This window comes from Cupressus sempervirens, chromosome 2, assembly GCF_028749045.1.
Source record: "Cupressus sempervirens isolate cs-2001-9-10 chromosome 2, ASM2874904v1, whole genome shotgun sequence".
NCBI lineage: Eukaryota > Viridiplantae > Streptophyta > Pinopsida > Cupressales > Cupressaceae > Cupressus > Cupressus sempervirens.
In genome coordinates, this window is record NC_143119.1 from 685,927,863 (window position 1) to 685,936,424 (window position 8,562).

The 8,562-nt window shown below is 32.3% G+C and overlaps 1 pseudogene; it reads right to left on the reverse strand.

The window, feature by feature from the left end:
* The window catches only part of LOC149575236 (serine carboxypeptidase-like 26), a 32,907-nt pseudogene extending 30,568 nt beyond the window's left edge, over nucleotides 1-2,339 (reverse strand).
* Nucleotides 2,340-8,562: the final 6,223 nt, after the last annotated feature.

Below are 8,562 nucleotides of genomic sequence, written 5' to 3' on the forward strand. Positions count from 1 at the left end.
TCTCAAGGATATCCCATGCTTCCTTTGCATAATTTGCTGCTGCAATTTTGGGAAAAATTATCTCTGTCATTGCTGCCTTAGCATCCTTCCTCCTTGACTCTTTCAACTGAGTCTTTTGTGGATTTGTGAGAGCAGCATACTGAGTTGGGTTTGTCACATCATTGAACCCATTAATCACAAAATCTCACAAATCATTTGCAACCACAATAATTTTCATCATCTTTTCCCATGTATCATAATTTTTTTCATTGAAAGGTGGTGGCTATTGCCATATCTTTCGTGCATCTCCTGCCATATCAAATATCCTAGAAAAAATAAATGCCCTGACTCACTATGGATGTGGGGCATCAAAGCTCTGATACTATGTGAGAAATATTAAAATAAATTCATAACTTTAATATTTTCACTTGGCACTAACTATTGCTGAGTGCTAGTTTTAGTCAGTACCTTAATAAGCCAAGTGGTAGGAGTGTGCGAAGTGAATTTGGCATGTGAAGGGCAACTCAGTACCAATGGATGCTGAGTGAGCTCGGTCACCATTGCAAGGTGGAGCTTGGTAGAAGTAGATGCTGAGTGAACTTGGCAATAACTCTAAAGTTAAAACTCAAATAAAGACCAAACCAAGTGACAGAACTATAACGTGAACTTTTCCACCATTAAAACCAAAGAACCATAGCATAGCTTGAAGTATTCCAAAATAAATTTCTCAAATGCAACAAATAAGGGAAGAACAATAGGTTCAAGTATGCCTACTAGCTTTCTATTCAACTTTGATTCAAACTATTACAAAATTTGGGAGCATTCGGCTTCAACTAGAAAACCCTAAAATAACCCTAAAACTAGTAAAACTTCAAACTTCAAAAAACTTTAACTTGCAGCTCTAATGGCTGCATACAATGGTGCCTGGAGCAATCACTATTCATAAGTTGAATCAAACAATAAACTACGAACTTAATAATAACACAAAAAAGCATGTGTAATTGTAGGCACTAAATGAACTTCTCTTTGATCTGCTGAACTTCAACAACCTAAATGAATGTGTGATATTTCTTTTGTCTTCTACCACAAAAAATTTCCCCCTCTTTTTCAAATTTGAAAAACTCACGTACCTGTAATAAATCTTTAAAACGTTGTGCAGGTCGTCAAAGGTGGTAGGTGGGCGTTTGGCTTGAGGGACAAACAGCTAAATGCAATTATTATTCCAATTCTTGTACTGTGGAAATCTTTCGGACCAATTCAGAAGAAATGTGTACCTGTCTCGAGCTATTTACCCATGAAAAACATTTGTTTTCATTAGTAAACATATATTGAAAAGCAATGAAATCTTCACTAGTGTAAGCAGACATGTCACAAATCTCTTTCATAATTTAGTAATTGAAATACTAGTATTATCATCATTGCCATTTTGATAATCGGAGATGGTATTGGAGTATGAAAATCCAACCCCAGCAGGCGATTCCAAAAAGAGGGTGTTTGCCACTGCAATATACAAAAATTAAACGATGTTCAACAAATTACAATAATGATTATAACCTACCGAAGATATCAATATTTCTGCAGATATTCCATGCATATGAGTAGTGGAAAAATATTATCAAGAGTGGGATAATTCGTTTTTAAAAACCTTGGTTCCATGCATATGAATTATTAGAAAGAGTTTTGCCATCTGGTTGTATGCTGAATAGACCCAATTCTGTCATTGCTCCTATACCAAAAGATGAGCATCCTGGCCCTGATATACAACTTATAACAGTCAGTAAGTTGTAATTGTTGACATTGTGATAATATTTTCAATGAGATCCCTCTCCACCCTCTCCACCATCAATACATATCATCATATTTCCCATAAGATCACTCTCCATTATCAATATGTACGTTTGAAATGATGACAAAATCTACACCAATCCTATGTTCTATAAGTGTATCTTCATTGAAAAACAAGAAAAATATATGCACAATTAGAGAATGCCTCCATTGAGCCAGAGGAGGAGAGGCTTTCTAAATGGGTTTTCAGTGGCCTCTGCAAACTAGTAGAAAAGTGCTCTCCCAGATTGTTTATCAACGGTCACATATCCTGCATACTGTGCAAACGTTATTCCTTCTGGTTGCCCAGGCAAAGCAGTTATTTTGTCATTCTCCTGCAAGCCATCTTGAGCGTATTGATTGAGCTTCCATGAATATTCATTACCAATGGAAGGAGCTGCCCATTCCTTTGCCTCACTCCTTACACCGGACCTCCTCTTTTGTAAGAATTTTGACAAAACTTGATGGCTGCTTAACTGATGAGAAGGATGAACAAAAATGGCTAATACTATCGCCGACACTATTAAATTTCTCATTTTGAACTCACCAACACAAAGATATGTTTGAAAAAAATACTAATTGAGGCTTAATAAATAGCCTCAATTTTTATCTTCCTTCAGATTCTCTCAATTAACGTATACTTCTCTCAAGATTGGAGTCATCAGGATGAATTGATACGGTGGGATATTCACCAAATCGGTCTTTGTTGTTTGGAAGAATTTGATCTGATGCCACTTTGTGTTGGAGTGCGATGGATCTTACCTCATGTCGCATTCTCCTTACAATTTGATCTGATGCCACTTTGTGTTGCAGCTGCCCGTTATGGAAGTCATTGCTGTGTTCACGCTTGTTTCATTTTTATATTCTAATTTGATTAATTCAGCTACTTGAAGGTTTAGAAGTATCAATGTCCAAACGTTTTAATATAAATTCTGTTCCGTTGTCATTGTCTCTATTCACATCATACCACTGGGGTTCAAAATCAATAGAAGTTTCACTGCTTTTAATATATAATTCGGGACTTATATATGCATCTCAGATGTACCTTTCACAGCTTTAAAAAAATTAGATAGTGCAAATAGATTTCTAAAGGTTCAATATACGAATTCATTATAAAATTAAATAAGGTCATTTCAAATATATTAAAAAAAGCTACTGATAAGCTAATAGGTTATAATAATCATGATGAGAAAACTGCCATGCTCAGAAAAATAATAAACTAATCTCAAACGTTACCACCTCTCAATGCTAACACATATATGTTAGATTACATGAATCATAATCTATGTTACCACCTCTCATATATGTTACCACTTTTATTAATAAATGTTCCCTTTTTCATTATAGCTGAAACTTTTGCTATGGTTACGAAGTTGAGAATGTATAGAACTAAAATTCTTTAGAAGACCAAAGCTTCCTTCAAAGAGGACTTTCAGCTCTTTGTGGATCTTGGTGAAAAGGTCCAAAAACTTCAAAGTGGATTCAATTTTGAGAAGCTCCCAAGAGATTAGAAGGTGGTGGTAGAGATTCTCATCAAGTTCACTACCATTGAGGGAAGGTACAAACACTTTCATTCTCATCTCTTCCTTATGCTTAGTCATTTCAGAAGGAATGTAAAATTATCCTCTCCTTTCTAGATTTTTTCTTCTTTGTTGCCTTTAGTTGACAAAGCTAAGGTCAAAGGTGGAGCCCCTTTCACCAGAGTTTAATTTCTATCTATATGGATTTTACCATATTTTGACCCCCCCAAACCGAGCCTACCCCTACCCTATCCATTGAGTTAAAAAATTAGTATATACCCTTATTTCTTCCTTGACCAAAACATTATGTGATCCCCAAAGTATTCCCACTATTTTTGGCATGAGGGTTAACACTCTCGCAAAGATAAGTTTAAAAATGCCTTGCAACAGAAGAAAAAAGAGAAAATTGTGGAGGGTTTGGATGATTTCTCATCTAGTTCTTCTTGGTCTATGAAATCAACTTGGATCCCTAAACATTAAACCCCTTATTCTATCTCGAACATGTCTTCTACCACTTTTTTCCTTTCCTCCCCTAAAACTCAACTCAGTTACCCCAATGACCAACATATTCCACAACCTGCTTCACCTGTGCTACTCCCTAAGACTATAGATGATAGTATTGACATATATAGATTGGCTCCAAAGATTATGAATTATGTATCTATAATAATAAAATTAAAGATGTTACTAAGTGGCTCCTCTACTAGCTTCCAATTTTGAGGAGAAAGATAAATAAATTGGATTGCCCAGTAGAGGTTTAGCACAAGGTGGATGATTGGACCAAAGGGAAGATAGATGAGGCCTAATGGGAGGTGGGGAGAGATTTTGAGGAGAAGGTGAATAATTAAAAAATGGAAAAAGAACAAATTTTGGAGCTAATAGCTCAGGTTCCTTTGACAAAGGAATAAAAGAACTAGATTGTGATTTCAAATGCATTTATGAAACAACCTCATATTAAACAAGGTGATCAAATTTATGATGTGACTAAGCAATAGAGGAATGATCTTGGGGTAACATAGAAGAGAAGGCTATTAGTGGGATTCATACAGAATCAAAGGAAAGGAAACAAAAAGGAAATGTTGCAAGGAAATCCATGGTAAAGATGAGGGTCTTCAATTGGTGGCTAAGCAAGAGGTTGTTCCTAGAGATGCAACTTGATCTAGGCATTCCATGAAACCCTCCATCTTGGATAATGTCAATGAATTGAGAAAGTAGTGGTCCTAGGATATGGTTTTTGGGCTAGATGTTCATGCAGGTGTGTGGTTCTTTTCGTTAGTGTTCATTCTATTTATTAGTTATATCCTTGCTAGTTCTTTTTGGTTGCTAGTTTAGTAGATTAGTTTTTTGTTCTATTTTGTTTGGTCTCATTCCTTGTGAAAATGAGACTCCCATCAAATAACCAAGTGGATTTTTTGTAGGGTAAGTATAGAAAATTGATTTCAATATAGTGGAAGTCATGTGTTGAAACAAATCTTGGTGCGAATAAGTATACATTGCATAAAAAAGGTATTTATATAGGATTGGACACTTGATTCTAAACCATTACTCGTATAGAATAAGGACACATTCCTATTTATATTGTATATATTTATTCTTTTTAAAATCAATATGCATTTTTTCATGAGCTAATGTTCCATAATCCTTTGATGAAGGACAATACCCTCTAGCAAAAGCACACAAAAAAAAAAAAAAATAACAACAATAGATTACAAGAACAAGAAACTTGCTTTCTATTATCTCTAATGAAATATAATTATAATATTTAGAAATATGACATACAACGTGACATGGACATTTTCCTTACAATACTTTGCAAATCTAAGCCAACATATGAATCTCCATAACTATCCTAGATAACCCTACGAGCCTTCATTAATGGACAATTTTTAACTATCCAAGAAGGTCGTAAAAAATTTAATTGTAAGATTTGAGGCCAAAAACCCCTAATATATTATTATTCACATGTTATTACATTATAATATGCCTCACACAATGTTTGAAACTCAAATAAATTTTTTAAAGAATTTTGTGTTTTCTATTTTAGGTAGTGCAACTTTTAGAGACCATAACACATTGCCAGTTAACTAGATTGGGTATTATGAACCCATTTTAGAAAATGTCATGAAGTTATCTACAATGCCAAACTCATGTAAGCTCCAATCAACCTAGGTTTGGCCCCCTTTCAAAGCCTCTAAAGCCTTTAAAGCTAAGTTCAATGTTTCTCTACCCTATTGCCAATACTATTTTCTAAAAAAAATCTTCAAAACTAGACTTGATCTTGTAATGAAACTTTACTATAAGTATGCTTATACATCAAAATTGAACATTTAGGGAAGAAATTAAAGCATTCTAAGCTTCAACAATGACCTTACCAAATTTAGTAAGTTTTCAGAAATAAACACTCAGCACTAAGATAACCCTTACTAACAATATATATATAATATTTTTTTGGCTATGTAAGATTTCCCTTACATTTAGGATGCTCCTGCATTAAATTTGAAAATTGATGACTTAACAAAATCAAACCCTTAGCCTTGGTCCAAATTTATTCCCATAGAAAATGACCATGCCTATATATATATATATATGGGAATAAATTTAAACAAAGGAATTCTACAATAAAATGAAAAGTATAATCACTTTGTCAGAACTTATAAAATCATTTTCTGAGAAAAAATATTTCATTGGTCTAGATATATTTCTTAGCTAGGCTTAGCTAGCACACTCTAAGCCTCAACCACTAAGGTGACTAAAAATTCTCATTTTTTGTTCTCCTCATTAGTCTCATAAATTATAATAGTCAAGTGTAAACTAGCCAATTATGTGGAATCAAATTTAAATCACCATTTTCATTCTATGAAAGTTTGAATCAATCAAAAGAAATATCTAACTTATTGTTGTGACAACTAGAAGGGAAATTATATATGTATTAGAAATGTACATAACCATAGACTAGGAACATGAATTTTTTAACCAAATATCTCAAAGAAATATAGAATTTTTAATTTTTTTTCAAGAAATTTAAACTTGAATATGATGGGTGGGAACAAAGGAAAACTTTAAAAAATTTGTCTCCAACATCTTTATCTATGCTTTAAAATGAGAACTTTTAAACATAATGTTGGATTCATTAAAAAAATTTGTCAAATGTTGTTGTTGTCAATACCTTGGTAGATATATGAGAAACATGTGGAAGAATAGACAAGGGTGTAAATTGGTTGACCTAATAAAGAAAAGTAAGTTTTTCTATTCATTTCTTGTTTTTTTCAAATTAGAAAACATGTAGTATTTCTTTTCTTTTTTAAAATAATTATTATTTCTCCATCACGTCAAGACGGTATAGGAATAGAGACTACAATCACCAATATTGATAAGAAATCTAAATACATTTTTAGAAAGATGTTTCATGGAGCATGAAAAATGATGTGTAACAATTCTAGTATTTTCAAAGTTATGATAATTTCAAGGTATGAGAAAGCTTGGCTGAAAACAAATTCTACAAGTTTTGCAATTGTATTCCAAACATCCCTTGTTGTAATAGTGATGAATGTTTGTGTTACAAAGGAATAAATAACCATACGAGAACATTTAAGTTGACATTAACAAAGTTTATTTCTTTTGGTTTAGTGGTTTATAGAAGGTAATAAAATAAATGTGGTCTATTCTTAGAAATTTATAAGAACATTCATATGTAATATACATGTAAAGGTTGGACCACTAAGTTTGTGAAGTTTTGTCTGTTGTAGTCAAATATAAAGTATAAGTTCAACTTCATCCTTCTACAAGAGGTTTTTTATGGTGGGCTTAAATTGTAAGGATGATTAAAAGGTTATTATTAGTGGTGTTACTTTAAGAAAGATTTTCATCTCATCTCAATGTTCCCCTAGGTAATCCTATTGAAAGATTCTATTGATATTTTTCTTATGTAGGTAATATTGTCTTATCCTTCATTTTCGGTGCAATAAATCTTATGATGCTATTTCTAATACTTTAGGAATATTCTTGAGGGTGAAATCTATGATGAAATACTTTGGGCATACTTCATTTCCTTGCATTTTAGTTGAAGCCAATCTTTCAAAGGATCTTCCTAATGAAGTCATTCTATAGTTTAACAACATACCTTGTTATTAGTTGGTGGGCTGTGAAAGGATCCCTTTTCATTGTTTGTATAGGTTTATGACTGAGCATTTTGTTTTCTATTTTCTTTTGTAGTGCTTGTACACAATCTCCCTTAGCTTAATGGAGAAAATTCTTTCTAGACACTTTACTATTTTTCCTAATTCTATTTATGAGGATGATTAAGATGTTTTTTTTAAGGATTTCAAACTTCCAATTCTTAATTTTTTTCCTCTTGGACCAGCTAAAGTGTCAAAGGATTTAGGACTTACTTATGATGTAGTTATTTGAATTCCTCTTAATTTTATTAATTTTTTTTTCTCTTTTCTAGTCTAAATTGCTTCTAACATAATATCCTTGATTTTGGCATTATGATTTCTTCAATTATTTCTATAACTAATGTTTTTAAAACTAAATTTTCTCTAGAAAAATAATTATTATTTCTAAGATTCATAGTTAGATTAAGAAATTTTATACTAATTCTTTTGCTAATGATGTTGTCCCTAATAATTTTGCTCCTTAACTATTTCTTTTCTAGCTTACCATCTTCTAATATTTCCTTATTTATGATCGTTAAGGAGATTTCATTTTCTCCTTCTAACAACCTCCTTACTATTTTTACTAATTCTATTTATGATGGTTATTTAGATTCCACTTTTCAGGGTTTTGAAATGTCAATTCTTGATCTTTCTCTTACCATGTGAATGTATTTGGGACCACCTTATTTTTTGGTTATTTATACTCTTCATTCTACCACAAATTTACTTTCTAGTGCTCTTTTCTAGTCTAAAGTACTTTTGACAATAATATGGTGGATGATAGGATTAAATTTTCTTTAGATGTTTCTATAGCTAATGTATTAAAAACTCATTCCACTTTAGACAAAATAGTAGTTGAATTTAAGGTTCACTGTGAGATAAAATATTTTTCTACTATATCTAATATTAGTGATTTTGCCCCTAATGATGTCATTATATCTAACTATATTTTGGTATCCTATCATCTCTTAACATTTCCTTATCAAGGGTTGTTAAAGAGATTTTTCCATGCTCTTCACCCAAATATCTAAGTGTTGATATCAGGGTGATCCCACAATACTAGGTTACACTTTTTTATGTATCCT